The sequence below is a fragment of the Bos indicus x Bos taurus genome, chromosome 11 (genome assembly GCF_003369695.1).
Source record: "Bos indicus x Bos taurus breed Angus x Brahman F1 hybrid chromosome 11, Bos_hybrid_MaternalHap_v2.0, whole genome shotgun sequence".
NCBI lineage: Eukaryota > Metazoa > Chordata > Mammalia > Artiodactyla > Bovidae > Bos > Bos indicus x Bos taurus.
In genome coordinates this window covers 98,904,626-98,926,058 of record NC_040086.1, presented here as the reverse complement: position 1 = coordinate 98,926,058, position 21,433 = coordinate 98,904,626, and positions in this window count along the sequence as shown.

Sequence of the window (21,433 nt, the reverse complement as noted above, 5' to 3'; positions counted from 1 at the left end):
TTCCAGTGGACAGCAAATTGGTGGGAGAGGGGAAGACCCATCCCAGACCTTGTCTCAGCTGGGTAAGGTCCTGGGGTCCTGTAGGGTGTCCCTCTCTGAGCCAGGATGCTGGAAGAAAACATCTGTCCCAGGCCTTGCAGCTCAGAGCCTAGAGGTAAACAAACAAAACGTGGTGGGCTGAGAGCTCCCAACAACGCCAGCCAGGGAAGCAATCCAGAGGACGTGCAGTCAGACTGCCAAGGTGCTCCCTGCAAAGGCAGGGTGGCGGTAAAGCAGAGCAGGCTAAGGAGGCCGCAGACCCCGCGCCCCACGTTCCCCAGTTCTGTAGACTGGCCACATTTCAGAGAGCCGGAGACACCATCAGAATGGAGGTGAGTTTCCCTCAAGGGGTCTGGGGCTGGCTTTCCCTCTACAGATGGACAAACTGAGGGCCTGAGAGGTTAGGGCAGGTGGCCCAGGGTCACCCAGCCGGCTAGACTTCCGGCTGCACCCTGGCACATGCTGCCTGCCAAGTCACTTCAGTCGTGTCTCACTCTGTGCGACCCCATGGGCTGTGCACGCCACGCTCCTCTGTTCATGGGGATTCTCCAGGCGAGAATACTGGAGTGGGTTGCCATTCCCTTCTCCAGGAGATCTTCTGGAGATCAACCAGAAGTTCAACCCAGGGATTGAACCCAAGTGCCTTATGTCTCCTGTGTTGACAGGCAGGTTCTTTACCACTAGCGCCACCCCTGGCACATAGTAGGTGCTGAATAAATAGAACTACGGGGCTCAGAGCCAGGCCCCTCCCTCTCCCCTACAGATCTCTGTTGACAAGTTTTCACAAGACGATTAAGACACACACAATAGCCTGCTTAAAGTGTCAAGTGCTAAAAGTGTTAATGTAATTGTAGCTGTTGATAAGTGGTGTGACGGTGAATGAATGGGGATACTGAGGAGGGGGCCTCTGAGCAGGGGCCACCGGCCATGAGACCGTTTGGGGACCCGGTACACCAGGCAGAGAGAATGCCAAATGCAAAGGCCCCGGGGCAGAAACCTGCCTGGAGTGTGAGAGGAGCAGAAAGACAGACACATAGCCTGAGCAAAGAGAGGGGGGAGATGCAGGCCACAGAGAAGAGCTGGGGTTTGATTTCAAGTCCATCGCACACGTGTGATGGGTGTGGGGCCGGCCAAGCACTGCTGTGGGAGAGCCCACGCCCTGACCGCAGCGGGCGGGGGACTCAGCTCCAGGATGAGCCCTGGGGCTGCACATCTGCTCCTCATTCCCCGACTCCTTCCACCACGGCATTTTCTGGGAGCCCATGGCCAGGAGGGAGGGGAGTCATCACCCGCCCAGGGCAGGGCGCTGCTTTGGCTTACCTTCCCCACGTCCTTTGGATCACCCTGGTTTGCAGCTGCCAGGGGAACAAAAGACCCTGATGCTGGGAAAGATGGAAGTCAGGAGGAGAAGGGGGCAACAGAGGACGAGATGGGTGGATGGCATCATTGACTCAGTGGACGTGAGTGGGAGCGAGCTCCAGGAGATGGTGAAGGACAGGCGTGCTGCTGTCCACGGAGTGGCAGAGCTGGACACGACAGGGAGTGAACGACAACAACAAGAGGAACATCGTCACCATTGTCACCACTGGGGACATCGCGCTGGGTAGCATTTGTCCAGTGCTCCCTACACACCAGGTCCCGTGCCATGCGTGTCTGTGAGCGTGGTGTCCACTTTTCAGACGACAAGATGGAGTGAGGCGAAAGCACCCAGCCGAGATGACACGCTTGTGGTGTTCCAGGCAACGTCTGGGCCTTGAGTGCTGGAATGAGCTGGAATGTCAGAGCTGAAGCCCAGTTGGAGCTAGAGTCTTTGCTCGGGCTGCGAGAGGTGGGGGCTGGGATTGGAGGCTGCAGAAAGCAGAAAGGTAGGCTGCAGGTCATGGAGAGAGAGCAAGCCTGAGAGAAGGATGTTGACACGCCTCCAACTTGCAGCAAGAAGCAGCGTGGACTCACACGGGTGTAAACACACCTGCACATGCTGGCATATAGAAATGCATGGACCCACATACATGCACACACGTGTGACACACACGTGTGACACACACACACAAGCACTGAGTGCCTTGTGCACACCGCATGCGCACCCCCCCGACAGACGTGCACGTGTCCATGAAGGCACCGTACCCACACGTGAGCCCACCTCAGCGCTCGGGCACGTGGACACAAACCCAATCCGTGCTCACAGAACTTCATAATAGACCATCTGCACACTTCTTTTCTTAGCAATTATCATGGTTCATTCATTCATGCAACAAACATATGTTGAGCCATTTTCGGTGCCTGGCCAGGGGGTGGGCACAGCACACCCAGCCAAGAGGACCCACGGTTTCAGCCTGCCTTTCTCGGAGCTCACAGTTAGGCTGAGAAGACAGACGGATAACAGTGGACTAAAATCTTCAGGGATGCTGGTTGTGGGGGCCCTGGAGGAGAAGCACAGGGAGCTGTGGGCTGGAGGGACTGGAGAGCTGGTCCACGGGGACTTCCCAGAGGAGGTGTGTTTCCACGAGTGAGGGCACCCGCTTTAGTCAAAAGACAAGTCGGGAGGGGGTTTGAGCAGACGGAAGAGGGTCGTGTGATGGGTGGGTGAAGCTCGGATAGGCCTCAAGAGCAGGGGGTGAAGGTCTGCTGACCCAGACTGGCCAGCTCCGACCCAAGAGTGCCCACACATGGATCCCCTTTCCCATTGGGAGCCTCCAAGGGCAGGACCAAAGTGGGTGACTCTCGTCTGTGCCCCGACCCGCAGCACCCGGCCCAGGTGAGCGCCGGTGTCTCAGATGGGGTTCTGGTCTGCAGGCCGGGAGCAGCCACAGGGCAGTCCCTCTCCCCTTCCCCTCCCCACTCTGCCCCCCTTCCCTCTTCTGCTTCTCTCCTCCCCTTCCCCTCTCACGGTTCCTCCTCCCCTCCCTGAAACTCCTTTTCTCTCTCTCTCTCTCTCTCACACACACACATATACACACACACTCAGCCCTCAGTTTTCCCATCTGTGTAGTGGGTGGGTACCAGCCCCATCCTCACTGAGCTGTGAGGGTGAGTTGAGAGGAGCCTACTTCACAGAGGGGACTTGGGAGGCTTCCTGATTCTCTAGGCAAAGCTCAGCCTTGGCAGCTGGCAGTAGGCAGTCACCCCCCACCCTACCCTGTACCCTGTTTTCCTATTCTGCCCTAATGTCATCCACACGCACAACTCACCCACATACAGCCCCTGCACCCCCGACCCCACATCCACATATACTCCCCCCACCACACCTATCTTGCATCAGCCCCCACACCACAGACCACCTGCTACACACACACACACGCACACACACACACAGGGCACATTCACGGGACCACTGCAGGCAGCCTGGCCAGCTTCTCCACTGCCCCCCAGTCTCCCCCTCCAGTCTTGGGCAGGACAGTGACAGACGGCCCGCGAAACCCCCCTGACCCTGGCTGCAGGGCTCTGCTCATTGATCCAGAGATGCTCTTTCCTTTTCCTCAGGCGCTTCTCTGAAGGATGGAAAAATCGATGCCCGCGGATGAGCGGGTGCAAAGAAGGTGCAGACAGCAGCGCCGGGGAGAAGGCCAAGGGCAGGGGAGTCAGGCGCCTGGGGTCCCGCGGCTGTTCCCCATCTCCTAGCACACACTCCGAGGCAGGTGTGGCCCGCCCAGCCCGGCGTCGTGGTTTTGGTTTTTATCATTTTGTTCTGATTACCAAAGCTGTAAGATGTGTGTGTAGAACGTCAAAATCACCAAAGCCCTCCCCAGAGGTCACCTCCCTGTTAACGTGCATAGTAAATCCTCCCAGCCTTTTTTCCTCTGCAATGGAAGGCACTTTTTATTTCTGCAAAAATAGGACGTGCTCCACCGCTTTGTTTCCATCCGACACTCTGCTGCCCAGCATCCGCCTGTTCTGTCACCTGGTGATCTGATGCTGCTCCAGGAAGTCATCCCATCGCTTGATGGATACGTGCACAGCGCAGGGCTTGAGGTCAGAATCTTGGTCCCTTGGCCCTGTCACATTGGACAGTTGGCCTCCACCCTCTGACCTCGCCACCCTCCTCTGTGTGGTTGGGGCCACTGATGCCAGCCTTACAGCCTTACTGTGAGAATTACATGAGGTCAGAGGCAGAAAGTACTCATTCCTTGTGGGCACCTCAAAAGTATTCCATCCATTGTGGGTATTACTATTTTTGGTCTCTCTGGTTATAGAGCTAAAGCATCATTTACTTAGCCAACCCTCTCTCGTAGACCATTGAGGTTGTTTATTCAAATATCCTTAAAGAAGGCTTTTGTGAATATCCTTGCCGAGAAATCTTTAACAAATCCTCAATTATTAATGTTGAGTAATTTCTAGGAGGAAAGTTAGACATGTTAGGAGCAGGCACACTCTAGGGCCAGTCTGTCTGTCTGCATACTGCCTCGCGGCCCTCCTGAAAATGTTCTGATGGCAGTGTGCTAGGACTGCCATGGCAAATTATCACGAACCTGGGGGTTTAAAATAACAGAAATGCATTCCCTCACGTATCTGGAGGCTGGAAGTCCAAAATCAAGCTGTTAGCAGGACCGCCCTCACCCTGAAGGCTCTGGGGGAGCATCTTCCCTTGTCTGCTTCAGCTTCTGCTAGTTGCCCACATTCACCTGCCCTGTCACCCCAGCCCCTGCCTCACGGTCACATGGCCTCCTCTATTTTTACCCCATGTGCCTCTTACAAGGACCCTGTCCTGTAATCCAGGTTGGTCTCTTCAGCTCAGGATCCTTAATTCAATTATATCAGCAAAGACTGTTTTTTTCAAATAAGGTAACATTTATGGCTTCTGGGGGTTAGGTCATCATCATATCTTTGGGGGCTACCATTCAACCCAGTATACACTCCTACCAAGGAAAGAGAGTTGTGTTAAATTACTTTGCCCCCTCACCACACAGGATATTCTAACATTTTTGAACTGCTTGGCCAATATGATAAGGTAAAAAGGATCTCTTGTTTTAAAGTACTTTTTTTTTTAGTGGAGAGAAACATATTTTCATAAACTTGCTGGTCATCTGTTTTCTTTATTTTGTAATTCTTATTTCACATGCTTGTTGGTCATTTGTTTTTCTTCTTCTTATTTTTTTTAACTGATTCATGTCCTTTGCTCAATTCCCTATTCGCTATTGTCTTTTTCTGGGTGTGTGAGAGCTCTTTGTAGGTGAAGATATTGAACCTTCATTATATCTTGTAAATATCTCTCTAATTCGTCACTTCCTTTGGGGTTTTTTTCATAGTTCTTCAACATACATAACTTTTAAACTTTTTTGTAGTCCAAGTTTCAAGAGCATTTTACCATCAACGGAATAATTAAACAGACTTTCCCCACTCACATGATTTTCATCTAGCACTTCTACAGTTTGACTTTCATATTTTTGTTATCTCTGCAATTTATTTTACTTTAGGTGCATGTTAAGACGAATTACCTTCCCTGCTAATTATTGAACAGTTGTCTTAATACCATTTAACAACTAGCCCATACTTTCCCTATTGATTTTTTTTCCTATTGATTTTAAATAATATGCTTTTATTCAATTTGGCTTTTGGTTCCAGTGACCTAGCAGACTGAGTTAATGGTGATACTCCCCTCACTCCTCCTGCTGAGGAACATCTACAAATTTTAGCAACAACAACAGAAAAAATTAATCTAGAAAGAAAGAATGGGAAATTCCCAGGTCTTGGAAATTGGGAGGGGAAAACCACAGCCAGAAACTATTTCATAACTGAAGACCCCCAGCAAAAGGGCAGGATCCTCAGTGGAGAGGTCTTAGCTGACAGCTAAAAATAGAAACCTTGTTTTAGACAGCTAAAAACAGGACAAAATGATCTACCGCAGGGGAGAATAGGCATAGTCTGAAACTGAGCTCATAGCACATTTGAAAGAGACTATACACCAAGTGTGCTTTAAATTGTTAAAAGGAAAAAAAAGACACCATAAGAAGATAAAAACACCTTTTGAAAGAGGCAGATTGAAGAAAAACAAAGATCTAAGAATGAAGAACATTAAGTTAAATTTTCAGTGGGTGAGTTAAAGAGCAGATTAGATGCAGTTAAAGAAATGTTCATGAACTTAAAGACAGAACTGAGGAAATGCTGAATGCAGTTTATAGAGAGAAAAAGAAAAACCCAAAATAGAAGCAAATAGGATAGAGTGAGGAGGTCTGACATATGTGCTAAAAGAAGAGAGATTGTGAGGAAAATGAGGGAGAGATCATATTCCACATGATAATGTCAGAATATTCCAGGAGTGATGAAAGACACCACTCCTCAGATTGAAAAAGTATTAACGCCAAGAAGGGTGTATGACAGTAATCTACACTTAGATATAGATACTAAATATGCAATGCTAAACACAACAAAAATTATTTAAAGCAACCAGATGGAAAAACAGTGCTCTTAGAAAAACAGTGCTCTTAGTGTGTTACACATTAGCTTTTTTTTGGGGGGGAGGGGGTGTACCATGCAGCATGTGGAATCTTAGTTCCCCGACCAGGGATCAAACCCATACCCCCTGCATTGGAAGCATGGAGCCTTAACCTCTGGACCACCAGGGAAGTCCCCTACACTTAGCTCTTTAACTCTTCAAAACAGCACTCGGCATTATCATGATCCACATTTTAAGGGTGGAAAATCAAGACACAGAAAAGCAGCACATCTTTCTTACTTCACATTCCTTCAGTAATTTTTGCTACAGTGACGGCCCCTGAAGAATCATACTTTCCCCTGATGGTAACCTTTTGTGAGGGGACTTTGCTGCTCTCCCTTCAAGAGGACACACTTGCCACAAGGGAGAATCTGAGTCTATTTTCCCAACCTTGACTGTGGTCTGGTCTTGAGACTTGCTTTGACCAATGGAATGCAGCTGAGATGATGTTGTGTGGCTTTCAAAGCCAGACATTAAGAAGCCTTATAGCTTCTACTTTTGCTATCTTAGATTGCTTCTGCCATCTTGTCAAGAAACTCAATGTGGACTCCTGGTGGAAGAGAACTGAGATGACCTACCTGGCAACCCTGATAGCTCAGATGGTTAAAGAATCCGCCTGTAATGCAGGAGACCCCAGTTTGACTCCTTGGTTGGGAAGATCCCTTGGAGAAGGGATAGGCTACCCACTCCGGTATCCAGGGGCTTTCCTGGTGACTGAGATGATAAAGAATCTGCCTGCAATGTGGGAGACCTGGGTTCGATCCCTGGGTTGGGAAGATCCCCTGGTGGACGGCATGGCAACCCACTCCAGTATTCTTGCCTGGAGAACCCCCATGGACAAAGGAGTCTGGCGGGCTACAGGCCATGGGGTCACAGAGAGTCGGCCATGATTGAGCACTAAGCACACACCTAGCAGCCAGACTAACTGCCAGGCTTTTACGTGAGGCCACACTAAACCCTTTACCCTGCTCAACCCCAAATGAGAATGGGCACATGAACGACTCTAGGCAGGGCTAGCAGAAGAACTTACAGCTGAATCCAACTCATACAGCAAAACTGTGAGCAGTAAATACCTGGGCACAGAATTACGCAATGATTAATGGCAGGGCTGGGGTGTGGACCTAGTCAGCCCAGAACTGCAGGTCATATGCTTTGACCACAATCCCACACATGCCGCAAAGAAATAACAAAAACTGTCAACAACCATAAAGGCCAAAGACAATGCAATAATAAATATATTCCAGATGACGAAAGAAAATATTTGTCAACTGAAACTGTCTTTCAGCTAAACTTTCAAGAGTGAAAGCAAAATATAGATATTTCAGGGATTTCCCTGGTGATCCAGTGACTAAGACTCCTCCCTCCCAATGTAGGGGGCTGGGGTTCAATCCCTGATCAGGGAACTAGATCCTATATGCCGCAACTAAAGATTCCACGTGCTGCAGTGAAGATTGAAAATCCTGCGTGCTGCAACCAAGACCCAGTGCAACCAAATAAAATTTTTTTTTAAGAAATTTCAGACAAAGACTAAGAAACTTTACCACTCACAGAGTTTTGCTTAAAGAATTAATAAGGGATTACCTAAGGAGGAAAGAGCTCGAGTCCTGTATCAGGTATGTGATGAGTGATGACCAAAGATATTAAAATGTGGATAAAGTCTAAAGAAGAGTTGACTGTGAAAATCAACAATAATAATGACAAATGTAGGCTCAAAACAAGATGGAACCAAAATACTAGGCAATCATACCTGGAGATTGGAAGGTATGGTTGGAGTTAAATCACTCTAAGACTCTGTACTGTCTAGGAGGAGGGTGGAGAATATTGATTTAGATTATGTTAAGTCAATTATGTATGATAGAAATTTAAAGATGACATCCAAAAGGCAGAAATGCAATGTATAACTTTTAAGCTGACAGAAGGAAAAGGAAATAAAATGCAATCAGTCCAATAGAAAGCAAAAAAGAAGAGGGAGGGAAGAAAGCTATTGACTTTTTTGTATGTTTATCTTATAACGGACTACTTTTGTAGAACTCTCCTATATATCTAATAGTTTTTCATTTGCTTCCCTTGGGTTTTCAAGAAGGTGATTATCCACAAATAAGGATAGTTTTGTGTTCTTTTTAGTGGTTGTCCTTTAGTTTATGTTTCTTGTCTTATTGCATTGTCTAGAACTTTCAGAGCCATGTAAAATTATAGAAGCATTATTAAGCATCCTTGCCTTACTCTGGACATGGCTCAGAATGCGTCCAGTATTTTACCATTAAATAAGGTATTGGCTTTTGGCTTGAGACAGATATTCTTTGTCATGTCATTGAATTAGTCAAGATAAGTAGATTATGCCACAGCAACAAATAATCTCAAAATATGACGGCTTGAGAGAAGTTTATTTCTTGTTCATATTAAGTTGGCTGTGTTTCGGGTAGTTCTCCAGGGCAGCTGTGATTGGTTCAGCATTGCGCCTCCACATCACCAAATGCTCCTGTACTTACTGAAGCAAGGAATATAGAATTGGAGAGTCTTGTACTGGCAATTCATAGTGTTCTTGATACTTTTCATGGGGTTCTTGCTGTAAGAATGCTGGAGTGGTTTACCATACCCTCCTCCAGATTTTATTTTTCTTGGGCTCCAGAATCACTGCAGATGGTGACTGCATCCATGAAATTAAAAGATGCTTGCTCTTTGGAAGGAAAGCTATGACAAACCTAGACAGAGTATTAAAAAGCAAAGACATCACTTTGCTGACAAAGGTCCACATAGTCAAAGCTATGGTTTATCCAGTAGTCATGGGTAGATGTGAGAGTTGGACCATAAAGTTGAACCCTGAAGAAATGATGCTTTCGAACTGTAGTGCTGGAGAAGACTCTTGAGGGTCCCTTGGACTGCAAGGAGATCAACTCAGTCAATCCTAAAAGAAATCAACCCTAATATTCTTTGAAAGGACTGATGCTGAAGCTGAAGCTCCAGTACTTTGGCCACCTGATGAGAAGAGCTGACTCATTGGATTAGACCCTGATGCTGGGAAATATTGAAGGTAAAAGGAGAAGAGGGCAGCGGAGGATGAGATGGTTAGAGAGCATCACCGAATCAATGGTTATGGATTTGAGCAAACTGGAGGAGGAAATGGCAACCCACTGCAGTATTCTTACCTGGAGAATCCCATGGACAGAGTAGGTGGGCTATGGTCAAGGGGTGGCAAAGAGTCGGACGCAACTTACGACGGAACAACAAGTACCAGCAATTAAGTGCTTCTACCCAGAAGTGACATACATTAGCTCACATAAACTGCCAAACCCAGTGGAAAGTGCAGTCCCAGCTTGGAAGGAGTACTGGAGAGACTGGCAAACACTACAGATGTCACCATACGCATATTAAGGAAACGTGCTTTTATTGCTAATTTTAGACTTGGGACCCTGAAAAACCTTAAGAGTCAACTTGAAAAGTCATTTAGCATTGGCTATGTGATGAGTAGCAGTGGAGGTCAGTATTAAAAAAAGTGAAATCAGGATTTCCCTGGTGGTCCAGTGGTTAAGAATCCACCTTGCAAGGCAGGGGATTTGCGTTTGATCCCAGGTCGGAGAACTAAGAATCCACATGCCACAGAGCAACTAAGTCTACACACTGCAACTACTGAAGCCCTTGAGCTCTGGACCTCGAGCCACAACTAGAAAGTCTGTTCTTGGCAACAAGGGATCCCACACATTGCAATGAGGATCCTGCGTGCCGCAACTGAGACCTGACGCGGTCAAATACAATGTTTTTAAAAGGTGAACTCATGCATTCACAGGCCCTGATGACTTGTGTCTCCACTGGAGCTGAGCTAACATGCTTTCCTCTTTAATTTCATAAGGCATCTTCCCCTTTTCTAAGCTCATTTAGCAGATTTCTGTTTCTCCCTGCCCCTGAGTCTCAACCAGGATAATCTGCTGGTGTTTGAATTAGGATCTTTATCATATTCCTAAGCAAGGCTGGTCTATGGTTTTGTGCTGTCTGCCAACTCTTCATTTTTAGGTTGTGCTATATTCTTAAGATGTCCTCAGTTGCTAAGTCGAGTCCGACTCTTTGCGACCCATGGACTGTAGCCCACCAGGTTCGAACTTTGTCCTTGGGATTTCCTAGGCAAGAATACTGGAGTGGGTTGCCCTTTCCTTCTCCAACATTCTTAAGATAGTTAGGGAAGTTTTCCATCTTTTCTGTATCCTGAAACAGAATGTTTGAAATGTTTGAATATTTGCCAGTGAAAGAACCTAACACTTCTTGAGGAAGTACCTCTTTACCTACCATTTCAATTTACTTTATTAGGTTTTTTGGTTTTCTCCTACTTGTTGAATCGATTTTGATTATATTGTATTTTCTTATTAAAAATATCTGCTTTTTCTAATTTTTAAATTTATTATCATAAGGTTTTACTTAGTATAATTTAATTTAAAAATTTTTGTTCCAATTGTGCATTCATTTCTCTCTGCTTATTATCATTGGATCTGCTAGAAGTTTTCCTAATCTATTAGACTTTCCAAAAAAGTCATCGATTTATCTTTTATTTCTATTTTTCTTCTCTAATTCATTAAATACTGCTTTTTGCCTTTTTCACCTTCCACTCTTCCTTATTTAAAACAATTCACACCATTGAGCTATGAATTTTCTTCCTGGTTACATTTTAACCACCTTCCTGTATTTTTACATAGATATCTGGTATTTGTAGTGTTATTATTTTAAAATAGTTGTCACATAGGTTTTACTTAGAGTTATTTACAAAAGCGGTTTTTAATTTTCAAACAGTTGGCTTTTTCATTTAAACTTTTTGTTAATAAGTTCTAGCTTAATGGGAGCAGTCTCTCAGAGCTATCTGAGATGCTGCTTCCTGGGCTGCAGTCCTCATTTTTTGGCTTCCCTGGTGGCTCAGAGGATGAAGCATCTGCCTGCAATGCAGGAGACCTGGGTTCGATCCCCGGGTTGGGAAGATCCCCTGGAGAAGGAAATGGCAACCCACTCTAGTATTCTTGCCTGGAGAATCCCACGGACAGAGGAGCCTGGCGGGCTACAGTCCACGGGGTCGCAAAGAGTCGGACACGACTGAGCGAATTCACTTCTAGCTTAACTGCACTGTGGTCAAAGAATGAGGCTTTCACTATATGTGCTTTGGGGATTATATTGAATTTTTCTTTATGGCCTAATATATGATCAATTTTCATAAATGTTTGATGGGCTCTGGCAAAGAAATGAGTATCTTTTGTTGGGCACAAAGTTCAATTATTAAATCAACCTTATTAATTATATTATTCCAGTCCTGTACAAACATGGGAGGGGGAGAACATTATTTAACTATGCCAAAGACAGAAGTATGTTAAGTCTCCTCCAGGGGGTTTTATTTTGTTTGGGTGTTTTGTGTTTTTTTTCTTTTTGCCACGCCAAACGTTGGGTCGGATTTCGTGGACCAGGGATCAAAGACAAGCCCCCTGCAGTGGACGCGTGGAGTCTTCACCACCAGACCACCAGGGAAGTCCACAGCAGTCTTTTTGGTTATCTTTCTATGTATCTAAGTTGTTCTTCCCCTGGTCAGGTCTAATCCTATATAGAATGTAAAAAATTCTGACAATCGGATCTTTATTATGACCTGTACTCTTTCGGTTCAAAGGATCTGTCCCATCTCATGCTTTTTGCTTGTGATTCTTGGTCCAATATGAATATTACCACCTCTGCTTCCCTTTGACTTGAACTAGTCTCATGGAACTGTGTCGACCTTTAATTTTCAACTGTTTCTCATCCTTTGGTTTTAAGTGTATTTCTTATTAGCACTATGTAGTTAAATTTCCATCTTGGTCTTTGTTTTATCCACCCCAAGAGTCTTTGGTATTTTACCAGGAAAAATCACGCATTTACATTCATTGTTAACATCGACCCCGTGGATCTCACCTCCATGGGAAAGCTGGCCTCTGCCTTTTTCTCTTTATTTCCTCAGCTGCTTCCTTTTGTTCTTGAATTTTGTTTTACGGACTTCGAATTTTTGCTTTAATCTTCTACTGTCTTTGGTTAGTAGCCATTTCATTTCTTTTTAAAACATCTGCATTGGAGTATAGTTGGTTTACAATGCTGTGTTAATTTCAGGTGTACAGCAGAGTGAATCAATTATTTTAGATTGTTTCCCCATATAGACCATTACAGAGCATTGAGTGGCATTCCCCGTGCTACACAGTAGGTCCTTATGCATTATCTGTTTTATATATAGCAGTGCCCGCATGTCACTATTTCATGTCTAATTGCACTCAAAGTTATCTTAATTGAAAAAGTCTTCTATTTGTAGCTGCCTAATCATTCGAGGTGGAGAAGGAAATGGCAACCCACTCCAGTGTTCTTGCCTGGAGAATCCCAGGGACGGGGGAGCCTGGTGGGCTGCCGTCTATGGGGTTGCACAGAGTTGGACACGACTGAAGTGACTTAGCAATCATTTGAGGAGAAACAGTGCCTCCTGAAACCCTCTTATTAAAGATGTCTCTCAGGTATGCCCCCCTGCTTTTGATCTACTTTTTCCACTCTATGATGTGCCATTTAAGAACAATTTTTGACATTTATATATAGTCTGGAAATGATATTGACAGTAAATCTTTAGACTCACTGCTTTTTAACTGGCTTTAGTACTAATACCCAGGCTTATTTAAGGCCTAGGGCTTGTCATTCTTGGAGTCCCAGCTGATGGGAATATACCTCTCAGTAATGAGTGTTCAGTAGTTCCCCCCAAAGCTCATAAACATGGCTCCTCTTCATTTAGTGTGACACAAGCTAAACCAGCCTGGGTTTGATCTTTTAGAAGTCATGCTCTTTCCTTCCTGGAGGCACATACAAGTTGTCATTATTTGTATGAATTGCGCTGTTTTTCCAGAACATGTCTCAGCAGAATCCTCGATTTATTTCCCCAGAACACAATGAGTCTTTCCAATCTGCATCTTCAGATCTTTTTGTTTCTTTTTAAAACACAGGTGAGTTTTCTTCATTATATTCTAAGTCATCTCTTATTCTAGCCTTTTCTTCAAACGTCTCAGCTGTGTGTTTGCTGTCTCCTCCTTATCACTTTCTCATGTTTTGTCATCTCTCAATTTCTGTCCCCCTTTAGGAAATGTCTCAAGGTGGACCTCTCCCCATCACTGGTAACATTTTCCTGCATTACAATGTCTGCTTTTTACGGTCTCCAGCGTGGACTTCAGGAGAAGGCAATGGCACCCCACTCCAGTGCTCTTGCTGGAAAATCCCATGGACGGAGGAGCCTGCTGGGCTGCAGTCCATGGGGTCGCTGAGGGTCGGACACGACTGAGCGACTTCACTTTCATGCCTTGGCGAAGGAAATGGCAACCCACTCCAGTGTTCTTGCCTGGAGAATCCCAGGGACGGGGGAGCCTGGTGGGCTGCCGTCTGTGGGGTCGCACAGGGTCGGACACGGCTGACTCCAACGCTTTGTTGTTGTTGTTCAGTCGCTAAGTCCTGACTCTTTGTGACCCCATGGACTGCAGCACGCCAGTATCCTCTGTCGTCCACTATCTCCCAGAGTTTGTTCAAATTTATGTCCATTGAGTTGGTGATGCTATCTAACCATCTCATGCTCTGCCGCCCACTTCTCTTCTTGCCTTCAATCTTTCCCAGCATTAGGGTCTTTTCCCATGAGTCGACTCTGCCTCATGAAGAATATTCAAAGGACTTCAACTTTGCTACCATGTTTTCTCTTTTCTTGCAATCCTTCTTAATTCCATCTTAGTTTCCTAGCGCCGCTATACCAAACTGCCACAGCTGGGTGACTTACAACAGAAATGTGTTCTCTCATAGCTCTGGAGGCCGGAAGTCTGAAGTCCAGGTGATGGCAGGGTTGGTTTCTTCTGGAAGCTCCGAGAGTGAATCTGTTCCTTGCCCCTCTCTTGGCTTATGGCATTCCTTGGCTTGTAGCTGCATCACTCCAATCTCTGCCTTCACCTTCACCCAGCCTCCTCCTGTTTCTTTGCTGTCTGTGTCTTCTCTCTCTTTATAAATAATTTTTATTATTTTTTGGCTGTACCGTGCAGCACGAGGGGTCTCTTCTTTCCCCAACCAGAGATCTAACGGGCACCCTTGCAGTAGAAGCACGCGGTATTAACCCCTGGACTGCCAGGAAAGTCCCCAGGCTTGCTTTTCACATCTTTCAGGGCTGCCCTGTGCTTTCTGCCTCCTTATTTGCAGAGCAGGTCTTTCCAGTAAAATGGCCACATGGTTTCCTGACGTCTTCCTCTGGTTCCTTTAGGAAACTGCTGTCAATTGCCTGATCTCCAGTGTTTCAGAATGCCAGTTCCCTTCCATGCTCAGAAGTGGTTTTTCACAGTCCGTTGTGGTTGATGCTTTTGCCTCTGCATTGTCCCTCAAACACAGAAACATTCATCCATACTCCACAATTAGAAGTAGACAGGATGTGTAAATTGCCTCTGGCCTCGTCCTCTTACTACTTGTTTGATGGTTCCATCCCATTCTCAGTGTTTGGTCCAGGCAACAGAAATCAAGTAGGCTTTGCTCAATCCGTGTCCCAGTTTCCAGCAGGCTCTGCCAACTGCAGCTCTGCTGAAAGAAGGCAGCCTTCACTGCAGCTTAGTTAAATGATTCTTGGATTTTCTGAACAGATGAAATAAGCAGAAGTCCCAGCATGCACTGCTACTGGGGAGTTCTCTATTTTTCTCCCTCCACCCAGCTCCCTACAATGATCATGTTTGCTTCCCGGAATACCTTGCACCACGAAAGCCCCCTGCCCTGCCCACTTTTTCTGAATGACCAGGGACATCAGTAGCATGTGGGAGAAGGACAACTGTCCAGTTTTCAGACTAGTGCAGATTCAGGTCTCTGAGTGGGAGCGACTGATGGAAAAGGTTCTGAGCACCTTCCTACCTTTGTCCCCAGTCTCTGTGTCTTCAGCTTTCTCTCCAACACTGCCCCCTGCTATTACCTTCAGCATGGCTCCTCCCAGATTCTGGCATGAGGTTGGCAGCTATTTCCCACAATGAGGGAGGTTTCATCTTTCTCTCTACCTTCATGGGTATTTAGTGAAAAAATAAGAATGACTATCAGGGTTTCTAGCTATATATTTTTTTAGATAGACTCCACAGGTTTTTAGTGCTTTTTTTTTTTTTTTTTTAAGCCTAAACTCACTCATTCATTCACGTTTATTTATTCCAAAAAAAAACCCCACCATACTGCATTCATGTCTTGGCTTCATAGTGGATGTCAGGGTAAATCAGTTAATAATCCAGGAGAGTTCTGTGGTGATGGAGGAACAGGGAAAAGGCCCAGACCCCCGCCCCTTCGTCCCTCTGCTGTGCAAAGCTGGCTTCTCCAGAAATCTCTCCATCTTGAAGGCCTTGTTCTTATGCTCCCAAATTAGCAGTCTGTGAAATCAGACACATTTCCTGAGAACCTATTTTTGCTTCAGGTAGCCTAGAGGAGAGGATGAAGAATCGTTAGAGGCCCTGCCCTCGCGGTGCACGGCTTCCCTCTCCACCAGCTTTAGAGCCTGGTGCCTGTGTGTCTTCATGGTTTGTGATGATTATTTGATTAATCACCTGGCTAGATTCCTGTCAGACCGGTAGCTCTGTGAGGGCAGGGACAGGGTCTGCATCCTTGTTTGTTAGCAGAGCTAGGACTGGGTAGGGCTGCCTAAAGGAGAGGCCATCTGAGCTGGGCTCTGAAGGGGCAATAGGAGTTCAGTGTAGATAAGGCGGTCAATCCCTCTAAGCAAGAAAGAGGGCTGAAATCTCTATCTCTGGGGTGTCCTCAGCCCAAACCCTCTTTGGCTTCGTTCTCACTGTGGTTTCTGCTGCTCCATGGAGAAAGATCCTCTCTGGATCTCTTTAGAGGCTGAACAGCCCCAGGTCTGGGCAGTGCTCAGAGAAGGATGAGGTCTGCAGGAAAGGCACGCCCAGGTCATCTAGGCCTAAAAGCTCAGGGGTGGGGATGCAAATAGACAGAAATGGGCGTCTGCCTCCTCTGGGCTCCTTCTCTTTAGCCTTTTTAAAAGCAGATATAAGCGATGCCTGTCCCACCGTGGCAGCCTCGGGTTGTCCTCACTTTCCAACAGGCACGTTCATGGCTAGGTCTCCTGGACCGAACCCAAAAGCCATTTGCTTCGGAGGCAAGATTTGAATCAGGCCCAGCTGGGTCTTCCCATCCTTGATTTGCCCGATCCTATTAATAATTAACGGTACAGTAATGAGAACTGCTTTTAATAGAATCTGCTGCCATCAGTGCATTCTGCTCACTCTTCACCAAGGGTTTCCCCCAAAAGGATTCACAGTCACATGACTGTTCTTCCTGCCACAGCACAGGAAAGCCCCCTGCCATTGTCCTTCCCTCCTTTCTTCTGGGCCTGAGCCCCTCCCCGCTGACCCGGAAGCCCCTCTTGCTTCTCTTACCATTTCCGGTCCCCTCCCTGAAGCCCCGCCCACCATCACTTAAAGGTGCCCAGTGGACTGAGGCCACGCTATCCACCCGGCCAAGGTTCATCTGTCACCGGGGCAAACTGGTCCCACAGGGCAGGGACAGGGACATCTGGAAGCCGCTGTGTGCCCATCTTGGGACATTCATGAGACCCACCTCACACAAACAGGAGCTGACGCTGGACCAAAAACTCAAAGCAAAGGCCAATAGGATGGGTGTGGAAGAAAGGAAACCTGGCCAGGCTGGATTAAGCCCTGGCTTGGCCACTGTTTATGGGACCCTGGAGAGTATTGTCTGCCCCTAGCCTCAGTTTATTCACCTGCAGAATGGGGATGAAGATGGACCCTGCTGCTGCTGCTGCGTCTCTTCAGTCGTGTCTGATGCTGTGCAACCCCACAGACGGCAGCCCACTAGGCTCCTCTGTCCCTGGGACTCTCCCGGCAAGAACACTGGAGCGGTTTGCCATTTTCTTCTCCAATGCATGAAAGTGAAAAGTGAAAGTAAAGTCGCTCAGTCATACCCAACTCTTAGCCCACCCCAGAATGTTCTGAGGAAGAAGGGGAGTAAAGCAGAATTAAGGAAATCTCCATAATACCTGCTCCTGGAAAATACCCACAGTGTGCCCAAGGTTTAGCTATCATGATGCTTTTCACTGTGGCCTTGTTTATGATGTCACAACTTGGAAACCACCTCCATGTTCAATAATAGGGGGTTGGCTCAGATAAGTGTAAGCGTATCCACAACTCGGGGCACTCAGCTGCCATTGGAAACCTTTGGGCCTCCTGGGATCCTGGGGAAATGCAGTTTCTGGGGCCCCTGGGCTGAGATCCTGTACTTCTTTTCTTTGCTTTTTTTTGGGGGGAGGGCATGCTGCATGGCTTGCAAGATCTGTTCTCTCACCGGGGATTGAACACGGGCCACAGGAGTGAAAGCCCAGAATCCTAACCACTAGGCCACCCGGGAACTTCCCTGAGACCCTGAACTTTTAATAGCTGCTGCTGGGGGTGGGGTGGGGAACTCTCTAGGTACCAGCAGGCAGAGGCCTTGGGCAGAGAAGTTTGAGTTCTGCTGGTAAGAGGAAGAACTAGGTTGCCAACCAGAATGTTCTGTGAGCCCCTTTCTGGGCTCCAAGCAGATCCTGTGCTACACACCTAATACAAAGAGTCTGGAGGCTGGAGGTTCAGGCACTCAAAGTTCTGTGGATGGGTGATGAATTATAGATCATTTAAAATTTTCTCTTTGGTTTATCTTAATTTCAAAATTATCCACAGTTTACATGTATTCCTTTTGTAAATGGGGGAAAATGTTATTTTCCTTAAAAAGAGAACAAATGTTCTCTTCCTTTCTCTACAACACAATCAGGGTAATATTCAGCCTGGAAAGACGGGGACTCTGAGGAGATGAGGATCAGCGTGGATTCTGGCCTCTTTCCAGAGCCTGCGTGCAGGGCTGTGGGCTGGCCTGAGCTGGCCATGAGGCTCTGGTGCCCGGTACATCCCCCACACTAGGCCAGCTCTTTGCACCCAGGGTCCCTGTCGCCCACACCCCCAGGGAAGGAACCACTAAGAGGCACTGGTATCAGTGCCAGTGTGCAGCTGAGGGATCCAGAAGCTCTGGGAAGTAGAAGACCCACCTAGGGTCACCCAGCTCCCATTGCGGGTGGGGAGGGGCCTGCCAGAAGGTCATCTTTTGGCTACTAGTCAGGACAGCCTCGGGGCTTCCCAGGTGGCACAGTGGTAAAGAATAGTCTGCCTGTCAATCCAGGAGACACAAGAGAGGTGGGTTCAGTCCCTGGGTCAGGAGGATCCCCTGGAGTAGGAAGTAGCAAGCCAGTCCAGTATTCTTGCCTGGAAAATTCCATGGACAGAGGAACCTGGAGGTTCCTACAGTCCATGGGGTCGCGAGGAGTTGAACATGACTGAGCGTACACATACACACACACACTCACACACACACAGGGCAGCCTCACCAGAAAAGCAGGTGATGAAGAGCTTTGAAAATTAGCTGGAGTTTTTATATCCTGGGGGAAGCAATGGAGAGCCATTGAGTGTTCTAAGTGAAGATGAAATGATCCAAGTTGTGGGCAGCCTGGAGCAGAGAGCTGTAGTGACAGGTGCCCCAGATCCGGGCCAGGAGGAGGTGATTACAACCAGCCTGCCTGGATAATACAGAACGAAGACAACAATATTAGTTAACGTATAGTGAACTCCTATGACGTCCAAGGATATGATTAACGCTGTTCACTTAATCCTTGCATCTACCCTGGGATGGTCGTGCAGTGGCTCTCTCCATCTCTGCGGATGGAGAACTGAGGCTCAGCGCCACGAGGAGGCGCAGGTCACGCGACTTCAATGTGGATGCCCGTAGCACAATGCCACCCCACCCAGAGAAGAGGGAAAGGAAGGAAAGGGAAAGGAAGATGGCTCCCAGGGGAGGGGTGGGGTGTGTGGATGGAGCTGGAGTGGAACGGGGTGGCATCAAGCCATCCTTCTACCAGTACAGGTGACCCCACCTCCCAAGCTGGAGGCAAGCTGGAGGTTTAGAGATAAACAAGATGCACAGCCCCTTCCTGCATGGCCTACTGTGGGTGACAGACACGTAGACAGACCACGGCATGGGCGTCAGGGGCACCTCCCTGGAGAAGAGGAAGCCTGGGCTGAGTCCTAAGGAATGAAAAGTTGGTCCGATGACCCAGGAGAAAATTCCAGTCCTCCGAACAGCGTGTACAAGGGCACAGAGGCTGGAAGAGAGCTGGTCTGTCGGGAGCAGAGGTGGGGGTGGGGAGCCGAAAGGCTGCAGGGGTGAGCAGGAACCAGGTCCCCAGAGTCTTCAAAGCCAAGGAGACGAGCCAATTTCGGGCCATCAGAGTTGCTGGGTCATGGTGAGCTGGCGTGACGCCTCACTAGACCCACAGGGGACTTTGTGGAGAGTGTGGGTCCCTGGGGCCATCCTGGACGGGTTCCTGGAAGAGGCTGGTGCGGCATTCTAGGCGGGAGATGAAGGAGGAGTGGAGGGGGAACGGCAGCTGGGAGGGTGGGCAGATGTCAGTTCCCTGGGGAGGCAAAGCGGCTGCAGACTGTGGGAGGCGAGAGGAAGGGGGGAAGCAGGATGGCTGGGTAAGACCCGTGGACGGTAGTTCCTGGAGACGGGATGAAGTCTGGGGGCTCACTGGCACTCGGCAGCATGGAGGGGCTGGTACAGAGGACCGCTCCCTGGATGTCCCACCCCCTAACTGTGGTCTTCTGATCAGGCTGCTGGGAAATTCTGGCCTCTGTTCCCATGACTCCAGGCCCCTGACTCCACTGGAGGGCTCTGGCTGGAATCTCTGATGGGGTAGAAGGTGCCAACCCAAAGGATGCTGGAGCTGCCCTGAGCTGAGGTGTGGGCAGCAGCGCATCGCATCCTCCCTCCAGCCTCTCTTGGCAGGAACATCGGTAGTAGTCTACAGAGCGGGGAAACTGAGGTCTGGTGTTGTGCACCCAAGGACCCACATGGAGGGTGATGGGGTCCATTGGAGAGGCTGCGAGACTGTGCCCCAAGCCCTTCGCTGGTCCAGGTCAGAGGAGGGGGAGTGCGTTGTGACCCCTGCTTTCTGGGAGCCAGCCCTCCCCTGCCAGCCTCTGCCCAGGGGCACCAGGTACAGGGGCGTGGCACCCTGGAGCCTTGGGGAGCTGGCCTTGGACCAGGAACGAGGGAGGGAGGGAGAAGCAGCCTGTGGAGGGGGCAGGGGAGGCAGCTTGAGCCACGCCTTCCTTAGCAGCACTCTGGAAAGCAGACGGCCTGCTCTGCGCAGTGTCACACGGGCACTGCACCCAGGACACGCAGCCACAAGCTGCGGCACTGCCCACCGGCCCCGCTCAGCCAGCAGCCAGGACCACAAGCATTGAGGCCTTTGGGCTGGGAGGGCCTGGGTCTCCGTCTCTGCCCTCCATGGCTGTGACCCAGTTAATTCTCACTGAACCCTATAGGGTAGGTACTATTGTTTTTCAGTTGCCAAGTCGTGGCTGACTCTAAGACCCCACGGACTGCAGCACACCAGGCTTCCCTGTCCTCCATTATCTCCCAGAGTTTGCTCAAGCCTACAATGAGTGAAGTTAAAGTCGCTCAGTCGTGTCCGACTCTTTGCAACTCCATGGACCATACAGTCCATGGAATTCTCCAGGCCAGAATACTGGAGTGGGTGGCCTTTCCCTTCTCCAGGGGATCTTCCCAACCCAGGGATTGAACCCAGGTCTCCCGCATTGTGGGTGGATTCTTTACCAACTGAGCTCTCAGGGAAGCCTACGGTAGGTGCTGTATAAAATGGTGGCCGTTACTGGGGCTTCCGTGGTGGTCCAGTAGCTGAGAATCCACCTGGCAGTGCAGGGAACCTGGGTTCCATCCCTGGTCTGGGAAGATTCCACATGCCTTGGGACAATTAAGCCCGTGGGCCACGACTCCTGAGTCCGCGGTCTAGAGCCCGTGTTCCTCCGCAAGAGAAGCCACCGAAGTGAGAAGCCCACGCACCACAACCAAGAATAGCCCCCGCTT